This window comes from Ixodes scapularis, unplaced genomic scaffold (genome assembly GCF_016920785.2).
Source record: "Ixodes scapularis isolate PalLabHiFi unplaced genomic scaffold, ASM1692078v2 PGA_scaffold0__279_contigs__length_252992795, whole genome shotgun sequence".
Lineage (NCBI taxonomy): Eukaryota > Metazoa > Arthropoda > Arachnida > Ixodida > Ixodidae > Ixodes > Ixodes scapularis.
Window position 1 is genome coordinate 22,708,300 of NW_024609835.1, and position 18,822 is coordinate 22,727,121.

Below are 18,822 nucleotides of genomic sequence, written 5' to 3' on the forward strand. Positions count from 1 at the left end.
GTTTGTCCAACGTATTGTCTTCCACGTGAAAGGGGGAATGAACAGACAACCCCCTCAACGCAAGGCACAAAGTTGGTCCTATGCTTCTTGGAGCAGCAGATTGTGGGATTTGAGGGTGTGGTGACGTTTTCGCAAAGGCTGGACAGTTTGGTGGGTGCTGAAAACACGACGTCCACATTGACTGTTCGCTTTTTTCTTGAGGCCGTGGGAAAAATTGTGGATGTAAAGGGGTATTCACACGAGGAAGAAATCCCGGGGATTTCTCCCCGGCACGCGCATTCCACGACGAAAACGTCAAGCTTTGCGATGTGCAAAAGCCTCGCGTTTTCATCTCGTGATGCGCGCGTGCCGGGGAGAAATCCCCGGGATTTCTCCCTCGTGTGAATACCCCTTAAGGGACGATGACTGGTCTCCTTGTCCTGTCTCTGTGTGTTTGTTTGACACAGTTCTCTGGCTTCATTTCTTTAAGAAGAGTTTCGACCACTGAAGCCAATAAGAACAAAGGGTACCCTGCTGACTTCAGTCTTGCAATTTGCCCGTCGAAACTCTTTTGTATGGAATGCGAGCACGACTTTGCGATTGAGCTCTTAAGGCATGACCGCACTATGCCTCCTTTCAAGAGTTTTGAGAGCGCGGAGTTGAAAGGGAGGAGTGGTTTTTTACCCCTGGGTTCATAGGACCAGCAGACGTGGTGAGGTAGCACCACCAGTCGGAGATCCAAGAATCTTAGGGATCCTTCAACCGGCAACTCGTGGGTGATTTCTAGGGGACTCATGCAGTCTTTAAATGCCGAGAGGACGTTGTCCACTGAGCTTGAACAATTGTTTTCCTCCTACTTCTTCCTCCTTAGCTTTAATCCTCAACTCAAATGCGAATTGTGAAATCACGTCGTCATGACTTTCTTTGGCACCAGTGCGATGACTCCTAGCTTCCACCGTGCTTTTTATGCATGCCATAGAACTTGTCATTCCCCAGTGACGATAAGTTCCGTCAGCTAGGGCACTCATTGGCCACGAACGCGAATCCGAATATTCGTCGACGGGTTGATTGTTGACGAGCGCATACGTCCGAGGGACGCAACTGTCGTGTCCAATGAGTGAGCTGGGCTCACGCATTGGACACGAGAATTTGGCACCGCTGGGGGGGATTGGTGGCCGAGTGGTCTGAAGCGCACACCCAGCTCGACGCGCGTGGAGCGAAAGCTCGCGCTGCAGAACGCAGGGACCCTGGCTTCGAGCCCCACCCCTGCCCGTTTCGATCTGGATGGGCATCGTACCGGCGTGCGGTCGTGTATCACTACTGCGTGGTGCACGTTAAAGACCTTAAAGACGTTAAGGACAGCACTGGCTAAATTGATCATCCACAGCGTGTGACTCGTTGCAACTGTAATGGCTGACCAACTACACGCTGTATAAATATCCCCATAACCCGATTTGCTTTTTTTGGCACCACTGACGCGCTTTGGAAACCGCGGATATATCATAGTGAAAAGGCGGAGAGCTTTCGAAGGAAAGAAGGCACAAAATAATCCGCTATATTTTCAAATGTTCGTACCTAAAAGCTGGCTTTCGACTTTCTACCCTCTTTCTTTTGGCCAAGTGAACGGTATGCGATTAGTAAAGTCCCAATTTAAAATCATTTATCCCAGCCCAAAATTTGTTTCATGGCCCTTTTAAAAATGACGCTTTAAAGCAGGGATCTCAAACTAAAAAAATAACAGCGCAAGTAGGGAATCCACACACACACACGGCACCACAGGCCACAAAAACAATCACACTTAGGGACACAATCACAGCAGAAAAAAACACTCACACAGCGCTCTCACAACTCAATCTATATTTACACTTCTTTTTCTTCTACGTCTTTTCGATTCATTCGTGAATATTGGCTTCTTTTTCTTCTACGTCCCATTAAATGACACTCATGTGAGCTAATAAGACAAGCGAATTCTTTTCCTGATAAAGTGAGCGATGGAGTGCTTGCACAGTTGTTGTCACACCTGGCAATATGTTCTGCTTCCACTATCTCTCTATCAGTTGGATACCGCTTCTGCCCAGCACTTTACACCTATCTAGATGTGCCCCACATCCGCAATCACGGCAATGTAGGCCTAAATGTCCTGAGTTAGCTCTAGTTATGTTGTTGTTGTGTTTACGGAGTCGACCGTTTAAACATCTCCCAGTCTGGCCGATATATCGTTTCCTACAGGAGGGGGGAAAGGAATATACAACCCCTTCTGTGCACGGAACAAAACTGGTCCAATGTTTTTTTTGTTTCTTTTTGTGTGTGCAGTTCGCTGGAGGTTGTGCAAAGCAAACTGTTGTGTGTATGTTTATACAGCCGGAAGTTAGTCTGCCTCGGTGGGCGCCTGGTGTCTCAGGTGCAGATGCGCAATTTAGCCAGTGCGGTACAACCGCTAACCTGGGGTCTTTAACGTGCACCACGCAGTAGTGATACACGGCCGCAAGCCCGTCATCCAAATCGAAACGGGCAGGGGTGGAGAATGAACCCAGAATGCTGGGTTCTGCAGCGCGATCTTTCGCTCCACATGCTCCGAGCGGGTGTGCGCTAGACCACTCGGCCACCGATCCCCCTTGGAGGTTGGGGAGGATTGTTCATTTTTTTTAATAAGCTGGAAAGCTTGTTTGGAGTCGAGAAGATGACGTCGATGTGGACCCTGTTTGTCACTTAAGGCTATGGGAGACGTGGATGTAAGGCACAGCTATGGGTCTAGTTGACCTGTCTCTTGGTTTTCGTCTGATGACATCTTTTTTCTGCTCTCTGAGAAGGTTCTCTGCCACTGATGTCAATAAGGAAATGGGATATCCTGCTGATGACAGGTGACAGATTTTTAGACATAAGCTTTTTTTATCAGATGTTTGCACGATTTTATAAGTGCGTTTTTAGGGCAAAATTTGACGATGAGTGTGCAGAATTGAGGTTAAAGAGCGGCTTGTTTCGTCGTGGCTTGTACAATCAGCATACGTGAAAGGTCAATAAAAAATATTCGCAATATGAGGAATCTAATGGGTCTTTCAACGAGAAGCTCGTGCGTGAGCTCCAACGAAGTTCATGCAGTCTTCGAAAGTTGACAGAGCTTTGGCCATCGTGGTGGGAAACTTAATTGCTTATGTCGACGGCAAGGAAGATGATATAACCGTCTACGTAACGAAAGTTGTTCACGACTTCCGGGGAGTCTAAGCTTCTTTGCAGCAGTCTGTCCTGGTGCGCAAGGTAAATGTCACTGAGCACAGGGGCGATACAAGACCCTATGCAAACCCCTTGGTTTCGAAAGTATGTGTTTCCATCCCAAGTGACGAACGTGGATTGCAGGTGGAAGGCAATTAACTCGAGAAATCTGTGTTGGGGGATGCTTGAAGCGTTCTGGAATGCGATGGACTTAAAAGAATCAAGGGCGGATCCAAAACTCCGTTTTTTTTTTTTTGTTTTTTTTTTTTTTGGGGGGGGGGGGGAAGGGGGGGGATTTGTAAGATGCTTTTCACCCAATCTTTCGTGTGCACCGGGGGGTCTATTCATGCCAAATTGCCCTCCAAAAAGCATGGAGGGGGGAGGTCGACTTCGTTTGGGGGGGGGGGGGGGGGGGGGGGGGGGGGGGGCGGTGTGCTTGGATCCGCCCCTGAAGGGAATCAATGCTGTCCTCAATGCAGTGTAAAAGACGGTCCTGAGGTAGTGTGCAGTACAGATATTTTATGTCAATTGAAAAGGCGTTTAAGTTGCTGTCGTTACGCTCGGATAAGAATCCTATTACGGATAATCAAACGTAAGAAGATTCAGTTTTTCTTGAAGAAATAAGGCTGACGTTTTTGCCAGGTTCTTTTTTCGGAGGCGATAACTCTGAGCGGGCATTCGGTTTTGTGAGTCTTGGCACTGAAAAAAAAAAACAAAAAAACAATTAAGGCTTAAAAGTTTGCTGCGGTCGATGTAAGAGGAAAGGATTTTTTTTTTTTTTTTCCATCGACAGACACAGTTTTTAGCTTGTCATCAGCAGGATCCCTTATTAACATCAGTGGTGGAGAACCTTCTTAGGGAACAGAAAAAAGATATCATCAGACGAAAGCCAACAGACAGGTCAGCTAGACCCATAGTTGTGCCTTAGATCCACAACGTCTCCCATAGTCTTAAGAAAGTGGCAAACAGGGTCAACATCGAGGTCATCTTCTCGGCTCCAAACAAGCTTTCCAGCTTATGCAGAAAAGTGAACAATCCTCGACAACATCCAGCGAGCTGCACAAAAAAACACCGGACCAGTTTCGTTCCGTGCACAGAAGGGGTAGTATATTCCTTTCCCCTCTCCTGTGGAAAACAATATATCGGCCAGACTGGGAGGTGTTTAAAGGGATACTACAACGAAATTTTGGCGCTCATTGTTTGGTCTATATGTGTTCAAAAGAGCAGTATCACATGGAACATACCAATATCTTGTTAAAAAAGTCTCGAAAAGGAATTTTAAAACGAATTAAACGATTAGCAAAGAGCACCTGGTGGATGTCGCTCACGCCTCATTTGTAATGCTCGTCTAAAAACCTTGACAGCTAGTGACGGAGGTTGTCTCGTCTCCGGCCACGACGAGAGAAGGGGGGAAGGAGGAACTCCCCTCTTCCCGAGAATCCCTTTTGTGTGTCGCAGAAGTCGCTATTGTCCCCCTAGAAGATTATAGAAGATTAACCCGTCACTCAAAATTCGTACAAAAGCAGCCGCTTCGGTGGCTGGAACGACTAGGCCATCCTCTCGACGTCAGCCTCGCCGTAGCTTTGCTCGTCTTGAGACGACCTACGTCACGATTGCGTTGGATGTCACGTGCTCTAAGCTGGGCCTTCTCCGAGCGCTTGCCAGAGTGGGCCGTTTTATAACGAAAAATACAGCCACCAGGATCAAAATACAAACGTGCGATTGTCATTTACGGATATTGTGGATCATATTCAGCCTATTTTTGAACACGACGGGAATATTTCAAATTTCGTTGAAGTATCCCTTTAAACGATCGACTCCGTGAACACAACAACAACATAACTAGAGCTAACTCAAAACATTTGGGGCCTACCACTGATCTCTATGACAATTGCTGGATCGCGTTTGCCCGCTCCGCGAATGCGGTCACTGGCGGCCATCTTTAGGTAGAGTTATATCACCTCTAGCCAATGTAAGCTGCTGCAGCCGCTATCATCCATCCATGGCAGATAGCGTTTTGGCAGGTGGGTTGGCAGGCTGCGGTCAAAATAGCGTGGGTGATATTGCGTGCTTGATTAAAATTATTTGACGAAACATGTTTTTGAAACCCGGCGTGAACAGTAGTCTGGTTTTTGAGAACCTGGTAAAAGTTTCACGAAATCGCAGCACCGGGAGAAAAGCAGCACAGCACGTATCGAAAGTCGCATCGAAAGAAGCATCGAAAGCAGACGACGGTACGGAGTCTGCTTTTGATGCGAGCTGCGCTGCTTTCCCCCGGTGCTGCGCTTTCGTAGAACTTTTTCCGGGTCCTCAAAGATGAGGCTACCGTTCACGCCGGGTTTCAAGAATCTGCTTCGTCGAACAACTTCAATCAAGCACGAAATGTCACCCACGGTACAGTGTACTAGATCTACGGCTATTTTTATGGCAGCCTGCCGCCATTGCGCTGTCCGCCATAGTACTATGATGGCTAGAGACACTGATCTCTATGTCTATTTGCTGGATCGCGTTTGACCAGCTCCTCCTATGGACCGGAATGCGGTCACTGGCGGCCATCTTTAGGTAGAGTTATATCATCTCTAGCCATCATAGTAATATGGCGGACAGCGCAATGGCGGCAGGCTGCAATAAAAATAGCCGTAGATCTAGTACACTGTACCGTGGGTGACATTTCGTGCTTGATTGAAGTTGTTCGACGAAGCAGATTCTTGAAACCCGGCGTGAACGGTAGCCTCATCTTTGAGGACCCGGAAAAAGTTCTACGAAAGCGCAGCACCGGGGGAAAGCAGCGCAGCTCGCATCAAAAGCAGACTCCGTACCGTCGTCTGCTTTCGATGCTTGTTTCGATGCGACTTTCGATACGTGCTGTGCTGCTTTTCTCCCGGTGCTGCGATTTCGTGAAACTTTTACCAGGTCCTCAAAAACCGGACTACTGTTCACGCCGGGTTTTAAAAACATGTTTCGTCAAATAATTTTAATCAAGCACGCAATATCACCCATACTATTTTGACCGCAGCCTGCCAACCCACCTGCCAAAACGCTATCTGCCATGGATGGATGATAGCGGCTGCAGCAGCTTACATTGGCTAGAGGTGATATAACTCTACCTAAAGATGGCCGCCAGTGACCGCATTCGTGGAGCGGGCAAACGCAATCCAGCAATTGTCATAGAGATCAGTGGCTAGAGATGATATAACTCTACCTAAAGATGGCCGCCAGTGACCGCATTCCGGTCCGTAGGAGGAGCTGGTCAAACGCGATCCAGCAAATAGACATAGAGATCAGTGGGGCCTACATTGCCGTGATGGCGGATGTGCGGTGCAACCTAAGAACGAAGGGCGAGGGTAAGGCGGGCCGGGGAGGAGGAAGCAGACGGAACGCTGGAGAAGAAAGGGGAAACCTCCTTCTCTCTTTAGCGTTCCGTCTGCTTCCTCCTCCCCGGCCCGTCTTACCCTCGCCCTTCGTTCTTAGGTGTGCAGCTACCTCAGGAAAAAAGAAGAAGTTTGCGGCGGGGACGAACGTTTTCCACGAAGGCTCCGCATCTCGCACCGAACGACGCGAAAATTTTCCTGTTTTCCGGAAAAGACTGATACCACGGAAGGAAGGAGGACGAGAGGAAAAGAAGGATAATACGGAAACGTGAGTGGGTCGCATATTACCGGCAATATCGACATTTTAGAGACAAGCCTACCCCCACGCGGGGATGGCATGGAGATGGACGAGACGGCCGCCGATGGCGAGAAAAGAATAGGCGGAATACCCGAGAGGGGTTGGAATTACATTATTAGAAAAAAGGATAAGAAAGTCAGCTCGTCCACCAGCGATGTCAAAAACAACATGGGGTCAACCGAGGAGCAGAAGCCAAAAAGGAGGAGATTCGGACCGATGCCGGGAGACGAGATAAAAATTACTGTTAGACCCGAAAAGGGTCTGAAACTCGGAGACACCAGAGAAGGATCCGTAGGCAAGGCACTAATTAAGGCCATCCGAAGAAACCATGCCCTCCGAGATGAGGAAATCACAACAAGAATATTGAAAGGTACCAACGCCATAATAGTCAGCACGAAAAGGGAAGACATCGCGAAAGCGGTGACAGAAATCGAAGAACTTGAGATCGAAGGGAAGAAGCACAGCTTCAAAGCTAAAGTCATCATGGAGGACACGGTAAAAGGAGTGGTATACAGAGTCTCTAAAGAGTTTACAGACGAAGAACTGGGAGAAAACTTCAGTGTAAGGGGCAAGTACGCCGACATTGAAATAATAGAAGCCAGAAGAATCAGGGATACGGAAGTTGTGGTCCTCACTTTTAGCGGGGACCGTTTGCCAAACCAAGTGTGCTTATACGGGCAAATGGCACACGTGTGGGAATACAGGCCGGTGAAGCAAGTATGTTTCGTCTGCATGAAGCCGGGACACAGGAGTGACGTATGCCCCACGCCAGACGCAAAGGGGTGCCGAAATTGCGGCCGAACGCACGCGGAAGGCGAAGAGAATTGCAGGGCAAGATGCGCATTCTGCGAAGGGGAACACCCCACCGGGGACAAGGAGTGCAAAAAGCGATACAAAGAACCGACGAAAAAGGTGCAGCCCAAAACTACTGATACACTGACCGACGTCAGCAAAAAGAAGGCGTGGGCGGAGGCGCAGAGCAACATAGAAGACTTCCCTACGCTGAGGTGGGTTACTGGGCAAGCCAACTACCCCACAATAGAGGGAGAGAAATCGGACAAGCAGAAAATTTCCGAGATGGAGGAGACAATTAGAGAGCTAAAGAAGGTGGCAGAGATACAAAGGGAACAATTTCAGAGAACAATGGAGATACAAAGGGAACAATTCCATAAAATGGAGGAGCAAAACGCCAAGATGGCGGAAACCATTAAAAGACTGGAAGGAAACTCTTGGAGACAAGAAGAGAAGCACAAGAAAGAACTGGAGACTCTCCGAAGACGGTGTGAAAACAAAACGGACGAGCCGAAAACTCAGCCGAAGCCGGCAGAGGCACCGAAAAAGACGCCCAAGGAAAGAAAGGGTCCGCTCGAGGAAAGAAAGGAGCAACTAGACAACAAATTCGAGAACAAGTTTGAGCTACTAGAAAGCAAATTCGAGCAACTGGAAAACAAATTCGAGCAAAGATTCGCTAAAATTGAACAGATGCTCGCAAGTTTACTGGACGGGGCGGCGGGCCCGCCTAGGAGGAAATGTGCAAAGGACGGCTACGAAAGCGATGTCAGCTGCGTGAGCAACGAAGGAGCCAAAGCAGAGGCACAGCAACCGTATGGAAGGTAGGCTTCTGATATGGCAGTGGAATTGCAGAGCCTACCGAGGAAAACGAAGCAATTTTACATTTTATCTACAGGACGAAGTGGAAAAACCGCACCTAATCTTGCTGCAAGAACCGAATTCAGAAGCGAATCTGAGTGGGTACTACGTTTACGGCAACGATAAGAACAAGCCCAGGGTCGCCACGCTCGTCAATTAAGAACATCACGGTCATACATCACGAAACAAAGCAAGAAGTAGAGAACGTTCTGACGGAAGTGGTGCCTAGCAACAAGGGAGGCAAGAGCACATTCGTGCTAAACGTGTACGCGCAACACAAGGGCTACAAGACCGAGGACCTCGCAAAAATCATGGAAACGGCATGCAAGATGGCCGGCAAGGACAACGCGATAGTCGTCGCGGGAGATTTCAACTCGGCGCATACGGAATGGGGCTACGTAAAGGACACGAAGAGGGGCAAAGAGTTACTCAAGCTAATCGAGATGCACGAACTAACGATCATCAACGACACAGACTGCCACACTAGAGTGGGAAACAGCGTGAGTCGAGACACAAACCCGGACCTCTCGATGATCAGGGGAGCCACGGCGGGATGGATAAACACGCAAGAAACCCTCGGAAGCGACCACTGCATCATTAGGATCGAAGTAGTGGCAGACGCCAAGCGTCGACGCATAGGAAAGAATCAGAGAACAGACTGGAGAAAGTTCAGACAGGAAGTGGAAACAAGACCCATAGACGACCTTGCGCGGTGGACAAGGGAACTAAAAAGAGCCAAAGAAGACTACACCAACGAGGTAGAGCTGACCGAAAAAGTCACTGCAGTTGACTCGCGACTCGAAACGCTGTGGAAGAAAAGGCGCAATTTGACTGTAAAGTGGAAAATCAACAAACTGAACCGGAATTTGAGACGTCGAGTGGCGGAACTCAACGAGGAAATAGAAAAGTACGCCGATGACTTGGCGCGACAAAACTGGTGGCAAAAATGCGACAAACTGCAGAACACTTTGGAAACAAAACAGACCTGGAACCTGCTCAAATACCTGGCGGACCCGGCATCGACAAGAGGCGAAACCAACCGAACTCTCACGAGGATTGTACACAAATTCCAAGGAGACGTGCTAGAATACATCAAGAACAGGTACGTCCCGGATCAAGGGACACCCGAAACCGGAAACGAGTATACGGGACGAACCAACGAGAGTCTTGACAGAGACTTTGACGTTGGGGAGCTGGTGGCAGCCGCCGCCGAAACGACCAACAGCACACCGGGGAGGGACGGCATCACCAACGCCACGCTACGGAATCTACCGCAGAAGACTCAGAAGCAACTCACAAACTTTATTAACGAGGTATGGAACAGCGGAAAAGTCCCGGAAGAGTGGAAGCACTCGCAAATCAAGCTCATTCCCAAGCAAGGAAAAAAACCGCATATAGACAACATGAGACCTATCTCGCTAACGTCGAACGTAGGCAAACTCATGGAACGCATGGTGAAAAACAGGCTACAGCGCTACCTGGAGGAAGAGGGGCTCATGCCGCACTGCATGTACGGTTTTAGGCCACACCTGAGCACTCAAGACGTGCTACTTCAGATCAGGGAAGAAGTGCTGAGCGGCAAAATCCCCGCCAAAGGGGAGCACATCGTGCTAGCCATAGACCTAAAGGCGGCCTTCGACAACGTTGCCCACTCCGCCATACTAGACAACTTGAACGCCACCAACGGAGGCGAAAAGACCTACAACTACGTACGCTCCTTCCTGGAAAACCGCAGCGCCACCATCCAGATTGATGACACAAAGACTAAGACGTTCGACATGCCCAACAAGGGGACGCCGCAAGGAGCGGTGCTGTCACCCCTACTTTTTAATATAGCGCTCTTCAAGCTATCCGAGAGACTGGCAAAGATCCCGAACATAGAGTACGCGGTATACGCAGATGACATTACGATATGGATCACAAAAGGGTCGCTAGGAGAAAAGGAGGAAAGGCTGCAAAAGGCGGCAGAAGTCATACAAGAGGTGGCAAAAGCAAGCGGACTCCACTGCTCGCCCGAAAAATCAGAGATTCTGAGGATTCATGGACGAAGGTACGACAGAAGCATACCCATCAACGTCACGATAGAAGGCCACACAGTGCCCGAAGTGAAAGAACTAAGGCTGCTGGGTATGTGGTTACAACATAATGGGAAAGCCACGCTACAATGGGAAAAGATCTCCAAAACCATAGACATCATGGGAAGGATGATTAAGAGAGTCACCCACAGGAAGTGGGGTCTAAAAGAACGAGACGTGGCGAAGATTGTTCAAGCCGTCGTCGTAAGTAGGATCACTTACTGCATGCCGTACCACCGGATCACCAAAACAGAAGAGAGAAAGATCGACTGCAAAATGAGGGGAGTGTACAAGCTAGCGCTAGGACTACCCATTACCACATCAACCGAAAAACTCATGGCCATGGGCATCTCTAACACGTACGGAGAGCACAAGGATGCCATGCTGACGGCGCAGAAAGAGAGACTCGGACGCAGCGAGACCGGAAGACGCCTGGCGACCAAACTCGGCTTCAACGACGTGAGGACAAAGGCGACCAGAACGGCCGACCTAAGCGATATGGCGAAAAATACGTACATCGTACGACCCATACCAAAACACATGAGACCGGATACGCATGAACAACGAAGACTAGCCAGAGCCAGGTACTACGAAAGGATAGCCAAAAAGGGAGAGGTGGCGTATGTCGACGCTGCCGACTACCCGGACCGGGATGCAAAGGTAGCCGTATACCTGGACAAAAACAAGATGGAGAAAAATAGCTGCTCGATGCCCAGGGCAACGACGGAAGAGGCCGAAGAGAGAGCCATAGCGCTCGCCATGATGGACGGCTATAGGAAGGGCAGTAGCATGCTCATCCTGTCGGACTCTCAACAGGCCTGTCGAAATTTTCTAAAAGGCAGGATTGGAGCGAGAACCGCCAAACTTATAAATAAGGTCACCCCGAAAAGTGCTGGAGTAACGCACGAAATCGCGTGGATTCCCGCTCACGCGGGCGTCACGGGTAACCAGGCAGCAGACGACCGAGCCCGTGCTCATACCTTCCGGGCCGGTCTGACGCAGCCGGGGAAAACCGTTATCGTGAACCCGAGCTACTCGGAGCTACTTGACCACTACAAGGCCTGCCGATTCCAGTTTCCGGAGCCTGCGGACAGGTTCGACAGAATAGATGCCGCCCTATGGAGGAGACTCCAGGCGGGCAACTTCCCGAACAAGGTGCTGGCCAGACACGTGGATCCGGACAGGTACGAAGACGACAGCTGCCCCTGGTGCGGCTCCCGAGCGACACTCTACCACTCCACGTGGGAATGTACGAATAACGACGAGCTTCCCAAGCTCCAAGACGAAGAAAAAGGCCAAGCCGGCTGGGAGAGGCTGCTGCGGAGCAGGGACCCCGGAGAGCAGCTTAGGCTGCTCGAAAGGGCCAAACTTGCTGGCCAGCTTCTAGGGATCCTGGAATGAGGAACCCTCCCCGCTAAGGCTCCACTTCCGTCATCATCAGCATCATCCCTCATGTTCCAATAAACGTTTTCCTCCTCCTCCTTAGGTGTGCAGTGCTGGGCAGAAACGGTAGCCAACTGGCTAGAGAGATAGAGAAGCAGAACATATTGCCAGGCATGACGACAAATGTGTAAGCACTCCATCGCTCACTTTTTCAGGAAAAGAATTAGCTTATCTTATTAGCTCACACGAGTGTCATTTAATGGGACGTTGAAGAAAAAGAAACCAATATTCACGAATGTATCGAAAAGCCGTAGAAGAAAAAGAAGTGTCATTATAGATTGAGTTGTGAGTCAGCGCTGTGTGAGTGTTTTTGTGGGCTGTGGTGACGTGTGTGCCTGTGGATTCCCTACTTGCGCTGTTATTTTTTGAGACATGAATAACCAACTCGCCCAAGCCGCCATATGTCTCAAACTCATTTGAATGTGAGAACTAGGTGGCCCGACAACGAAAAGTCGATGTCCAATGCAAGGTAAAGGGGGGGGGGGGGGGGGGGGGGAGCAAGATATTTTGAAGAGAGGAGACTTCGCGCGCCCTGCCTTTTGTAGCCTCGTAGTCTTTGCTGTGACATTTATATCTTTGATATTTTTAGGGCCTATTTAAGCCCTTGCGTGATGTCATAACAATAATTAGTATAGCACCGCCCCACCAACGTGCTGGAATTTTAAAAGAACAAATGAAAAAAGTCCTGTCATGCGTTGCTCAATGAACTCAGAAATTATCGTAAATGAGCTTGCCTAGAAAAACAATCTCTACATACTTGTTTTAGAGTGCAGCTCTTAGGCGCCCGTTTCCGGGTTAAGCGGCGTCGCCTTCGCCGTCGGCGCCAACGGAACCGCGCGCGTTGCAATATGGGACGTTTCCCCGCTAAAGTTAGCGGGGAAATTTTCCCGCTAAAATTAGGGGGAAAAGTTTTCCGCTAAATTTAGCGGGAAAATCTCCCGCTAAAGTTTGCATGGAAATTGGCGTCAGGTGGCCTCAACCAATTCAGGTTCCCACTAAATTTAGCGGGGCGAATGACGTCACGACTTCGTGTTACGTCCCCCATGAACCAATTCAGCGGCAGGAGAAGAGGAGGAGGGAAGGAGGAGGGGAGGAAAAGGGAAGGGCATACCCTCCCCTCCGTAGCCTCCCCTCCCCCTCCTCAAGAGCTGCGCTCTAGTTTCGCTTTACAGAGACGTGTAAACGTGTTTAATTTTGTTTGACAATATTTATACAGCAAAGCAAAGCAAGTATTTCAATGTTGATATTTTTTAAAAGGTGAGAATGTAGAGCTCGTACCTTCGTCTTTTTACAGTTGTTCCTGCTGAGCGAAAGTTCATGTAGCCGAAATGCATCCTTGAGGGGAGAGCTCGCCCTTGCAGCCCATGCAGTACAAAAATCTAGGAATCAAAATTAAAGGAGAACACAAGGCAAGGGAAATCAAAGTAGTATGAACTATGTGAATACGTTATAAGAGCAGAGCTTCATTTCGAGTGAAAATTAATCGGAGACATAAACACTCTAAGAAATGCCTGCGCGCATAGGCGAAGACTACGGAGGGGGGGGGCATCGGGGCTCGTGCCCCCTCCCGCGCCTTGGCCATGATCCTTACCGAGACGCTGTTTACGTGCCATGTAACAACGTGTGTGTAGTTTCTATAGTCAGTTACAGGTTAAGAAGGTAGCGGCAAATGCCCCTCAAAGGGAATCGGATATCCCTCCGCCACCTCCGCATCCAATAGCGTCCCACCGTTTCCGTGACGTCGCGGCCAACGCGCGAGGAGGATCTTGCCTTTCTGTACATATTTGCTTTATCTTTCGACTTTGACTTAGCATTGTGGAAGCCACGAGAGGGAGATTAGAGTTCTCCCCCACCGACGGAAACAAATACGACTTTCGGGGATTAGCTCCCCCCCCCCCCCCCCCCCCCCCCCCCGATGGATACAAAGGCTGCTTTCAGGGGCTCGGTTCCCTCTCCGATGAATACAAGGGTCGCTTTCTTAAAAAGTGGGATCGGAGACAAGTGGGAATCCATTGAAGCGGAACAAGGAGCGTCTCCAGTGAACTCTTCTTTCGACTGCGGAGAGATTTGAAACGGGCGCATCACACTTGTGGGAGGAGCTTCTCCTACCTTCTTGACTTGTAACCGACTATAGTAGTGGCATGTAAACAAAATAATGCCCACGTTGCCTTTATTGACAAAATACATGAAAAATGGAATCCCAGCGTGTTTCCGGGGAGGAGGGGGCTCCGCCCCCCCCCCCCCCCCCCCCTTCCTTTCCCCCTTCCGGAGAACTTCTCAGCCTGCACCCCCCGAGGAAATGGAAAGTCTACGCCGCTGCCTGCGCGTCTACTTACCCGCAAAACGCTCAAAGATTCAATCTCTGCGATCTACAAAATCAGCTCAGCGAATGATGAGGCGGAACATTCGTTTAGACCTAAAAAATAAGTATGCGCTGCGTGCAGCAATAGCACCGTAATTTGCACTGTTTATGCCTTTTTCCTGACATTCTTTTTTTTATTCAAGCCTTGTGTGTTTGGAAAATGCACTGTTTCGTTCGAATTGTCATTTCCAACTAAGAAACACACTGCTGCAGGTCCCCAAAAGTTTCCTCAGCCTCCAAACTCCCTACAGCTGGACTCTCTGACAAAAGAGGAAAACGGGAGGAACAGCAAGCATTCGAACGGCTGTCCAGCGGTAGATGCTGCACTATAATAGCACAAAATGTGGAACCTGTGAAGGGTGACAGTTTGCGTGAGAAAAGCTTCTCGTATTTTAGCTTCAAGACAATTTGATTTAGCCAAAATCTCAATTTTAGAATTACAAGCTAGATACCTTCGCTTACGTTTGTTGTAGTACATTACTTACATTACTTGAGGGATAATATAAACAAGTCCACATATACCACCAGTGGTGTCCATTGAAATGCTATCCGAATCCAGCAAATGTCTGCGAGCAACGTATAAATAAATGTTCCTTCTTTCTTTATTTAGCCCCTGTACTTAGGCTGTCCCACTTGTGATTCTACTCCATGGCCCAGATTAACACGTTGCTCGAGCAGCATGCAGCCTTTCTGCTTCTGTGTTTTCGTTTAAAAACAAAGATAAAAAAAATAGTATGCATAACCTGCCACTTCATTCAGACGATCAGCAGCAGTGATTGTGCGAGATGTAAATCTATACGCCTCGCAAGTGGGCTCATTTTCGTCTTCTGCGCATGAGAAAGGAAGTAGCGGTGACGTCAGAACGCCGAGCCCTGATTGGCTGATCGTGACCCCCTATCTCAGCGTCGTCTGCTCCTTTGCAACGTCGTCTGCTCGCAACATCGTCTGCGTCTCTCTTACCTTTCGTGCGACTTTCGGAAGTGCAAGTCTTTACGAGCGAGCTCGACTTCGCCTTTCAGAGAGGGCAGACGAAATAACTCGAGCGGTACGTTGTTTTTGTCTAACAACTAGCAGACGCGCATCAAGGAGGGAAGTCAAAGGACTCACTGGCGAGGTGTCCCGAGGCGCCGAGGTTTGTTTGCTAAGAACCGAGAGTGAGGGTGGCTAGTGTCCGCAAGTTCCCTCCCAAATACTTTTTCCCTCCTTTCGTGTGCGGCGAGGCCCCTCATTCTTTAACGGCGTCGGCGGGTTGGCGCAGTTAACGTCGTCTGCTTTACGTCTGCTAGTCAAAGCGATGGCTGCTTTACCTTTCCTGCGTCTGTCGGAGATTCACCGCTTTTTCACCGGCGAGAGTCACCGTTGCCTCGGGAAACATGGAGATAACAAGAGGAAGAAATTGACCTCTTAATCTAAAACTGAGGTCAGCGATCAAAGTATAATACGGGAAGAGTTCACAAGGGTCGTGCGGGCATATTCCATTCAGCACACCAGCCGGTCGTGGGCAGACAGACGGTCGCCGAGTCGCGGAGTGCCTGTTAGGCCTAACTGCCGTGCTCGCTTCGTCGCGTTCGGTGGAATCTTGGCCGTTGGCGCTTTTCCCGGGTGTTTGTGGATACAGCGTTCTTGTTCGTCGTGGTCTGTATCAAGTACATTTTACTTTTTTTCTTGCTGCTTGAAGTCGGGACGCGTGAGAAGCGCACGTAGAAAAATAAACGTCCGTGGGTCGTCTCGACCGCGGCGCTGTCGGCCATGCTGATTTGATCGTAAGAAGCGCGTAAGACAGCTTCGGAGCTGTCGTAGGATTTCGTCGTCACCTGCGTAAAACTTGCGAAAATTTCATTTCGTGAATACGAATTTGTTCTTACGTTTTGTCTTACGCACATTTTTGGCGTAAGATCGTTTCGTGAATCTGGCCTGTGCACTTCCGAAAGTCGCAGGAAAGGTAAGACAGACGCAGACGACGTTGCGAGCAGACGACGTTGCAAAGGAGCAGACGACGCTCAGATAGGGGGTCGCGATCAGCCAATCAGGGCTCGGCGTTCTGACGTCACCGCTACCCCCTGCGCAAGAAGCAGACGAACTTGCCCTCCGCATAGTGATGTTCCTGCAATTGTGGCCATATTTCTTCATTTCTATATACCAGCTGCGATTCATGCATTGCCTGCCCCGTCAACCATGCCTGAAATGTTAATTGAAGTTTCGCCCGCAGCTACGCATGCGCATGAAAATTTACACTTCCTACGAAAAACGCGCACAAAAATGATTGAATAGAAACGAGCGCGCCGACAGCTAACGTCGTCACAGCCTCTACATGGCGACCGGTGCGAGTCAGGGAAACATTCTGTCCCTCGCCGTGACGTCACCCCCGGTTAGCCTTAAGGGGGCGCCACGCCAACTTCTCCGGGGTTAAAGGGACACTTACAACCCCCCCCCCCCCCTATTTTTTTTTTCTTGCCAGGCGATTCATTATGTTTTCAGAAGACTACCCAACACACACACACACAAAACATATTAACCATTACAAATGTCATGAAAAAGAAATAGGCCCTTGTAATTTATAATCAAACCAAGTTTGAAACGACTGTCTTCGTCCAAAAATACATTTTCAAAGTTCACCTATACACTTTTCGGAATACCAGCTACGCAAAAGAAAACATACGCACAAACTACTGCATGCAGAATCAAACTTACCAAATATGCGACCTCCTAAATCAAGGGTCTCCGAACGTTTTGGCTAAGGGACCGGTGGGGGTGGCCGCAAACGCGAGGCCCAAAATAAAAATATAAAAATATAAAGTAAAATAAAAGCTAAATACTTTTTGTTTTTCCTGTTATCTTCGGTCGTGTGCGCGTTGAGTGCGCATCGCGGCGCAGCTTTGTTTTTTTTTTTGTTTGTTTTTCTTTGTTTGTTTAGACGCTTTTTTCTTTTTTTTTTTTTTTTTTGCTTCGGTACAGCGGGTTTGCGTGAAGCGGGCTGCCAGAGCCATACATACGGAGCAGGACACGTCACTGGAAGGATGGCGGCCAGCCACAGGTTGAGGTTTAGTTTGGAGAACCCTGGTCTAAATTATCGTCCTCATATCATGACTATCATCGAAGGAAGTGTGTCTATACAAATATTTAGGAAGAATATGAATGTGTAGTTTCTGTCGTTGATGACAGATTTATTTTTGACACAGATAGATTTTTTTTATCACTATATGTGTGACTGTTCTGTTAAAAAAATAAAATAATTAAACGAACTTTTTCTGTTGCGTGATGGAATGCAAATCGTTGCAGTGCTTCTTATGTTATTAATGTGATGATGAAACTTGCGACTTTACAACAGTGAATACGGTATATTGTATGTTTTGCTGATATGATTTCGGGGAAGGAAGGAAGGAAGGGGGGGAGGGGGGGGGGGGTCTGGTCGCCTCTCAGGTATATCTATGCCTTTTCTGTGACGATCCCCCTTGCAACTTTTTTTTTTTCATGTTGTTTGAATAAAACATTGGCATTGACATTGAAATTCCACAGAAAGTTGACCCTAGAATAGAGATTTCGTCTATCTTCCCCAACTTCGTTTAAAGGGATACTGAACCGAAATTTCGAGCTCGCTAAACAAGGCCGGGCGGATAGGCGGGAAGCTGCAAAACCAAAAAATATCACTCATACGGCGATATATCTAACGGATCGCCGTATTTTTCGGAAAAGAAGTGCGCGATTGAACCTGGCCGACGAGGCCCACGGAAGGAGGCACGTCACGATCCCTATTCTCTCTCCTCCTTGCTACGTTCTGTCAAGCTGGTGAACCGAAGCGAGGAGGAGAGAAACGAGGCCGCTTCTCCTCATTCTCAAATTCTCCCGGAAGAATGTTACGTCAAAGAACTCGCTTGATCGCGCCCTCCTTTTTCAAAAGTACGGCCATCCGTTTGAGATATCAATGCACGAGTGATGTTTTGGAGTTCGTAGCGTCCCGTTCAACACTTCTGCGGCCTTACTTCGCGAAATCTAAATTTCGGTTCAGTATCCTTTTAACGCAGTCGCGTACTCCCTCTGAAAGAACCCCCAAAACCGCGTAGCCATCGTGCCGTCTGCTAGCAAAGCGAAGCCGGTTGTGAGACTTTGATATTTAGGCAGCGTGTATAGTTGGTCAGCCATTTCAAAGTTGCACGAGTCACTCGCTGCTGATGAGAAATTTAGCCGGTGCAGTACAACCGCTAGCCTGGGATCTTTCACGTGCACCACGCAGTAGTGGTACACGAGTACACGCCGGTACGATGCTCATCCAGATAATCCAGAATGAAACGGGCAGGGGTGGAGATAGAACCCAAGATCCCTGGGTTTCTGCAGCGCGAGCTTTCGTTCCACGCGCTCCGAGCTGCTGTGCGCTAGCCCACTCGGCCACCGGAATCCCGGAGAAAAGCTCACCGGAGAAAAGTTCACCGGAGATAA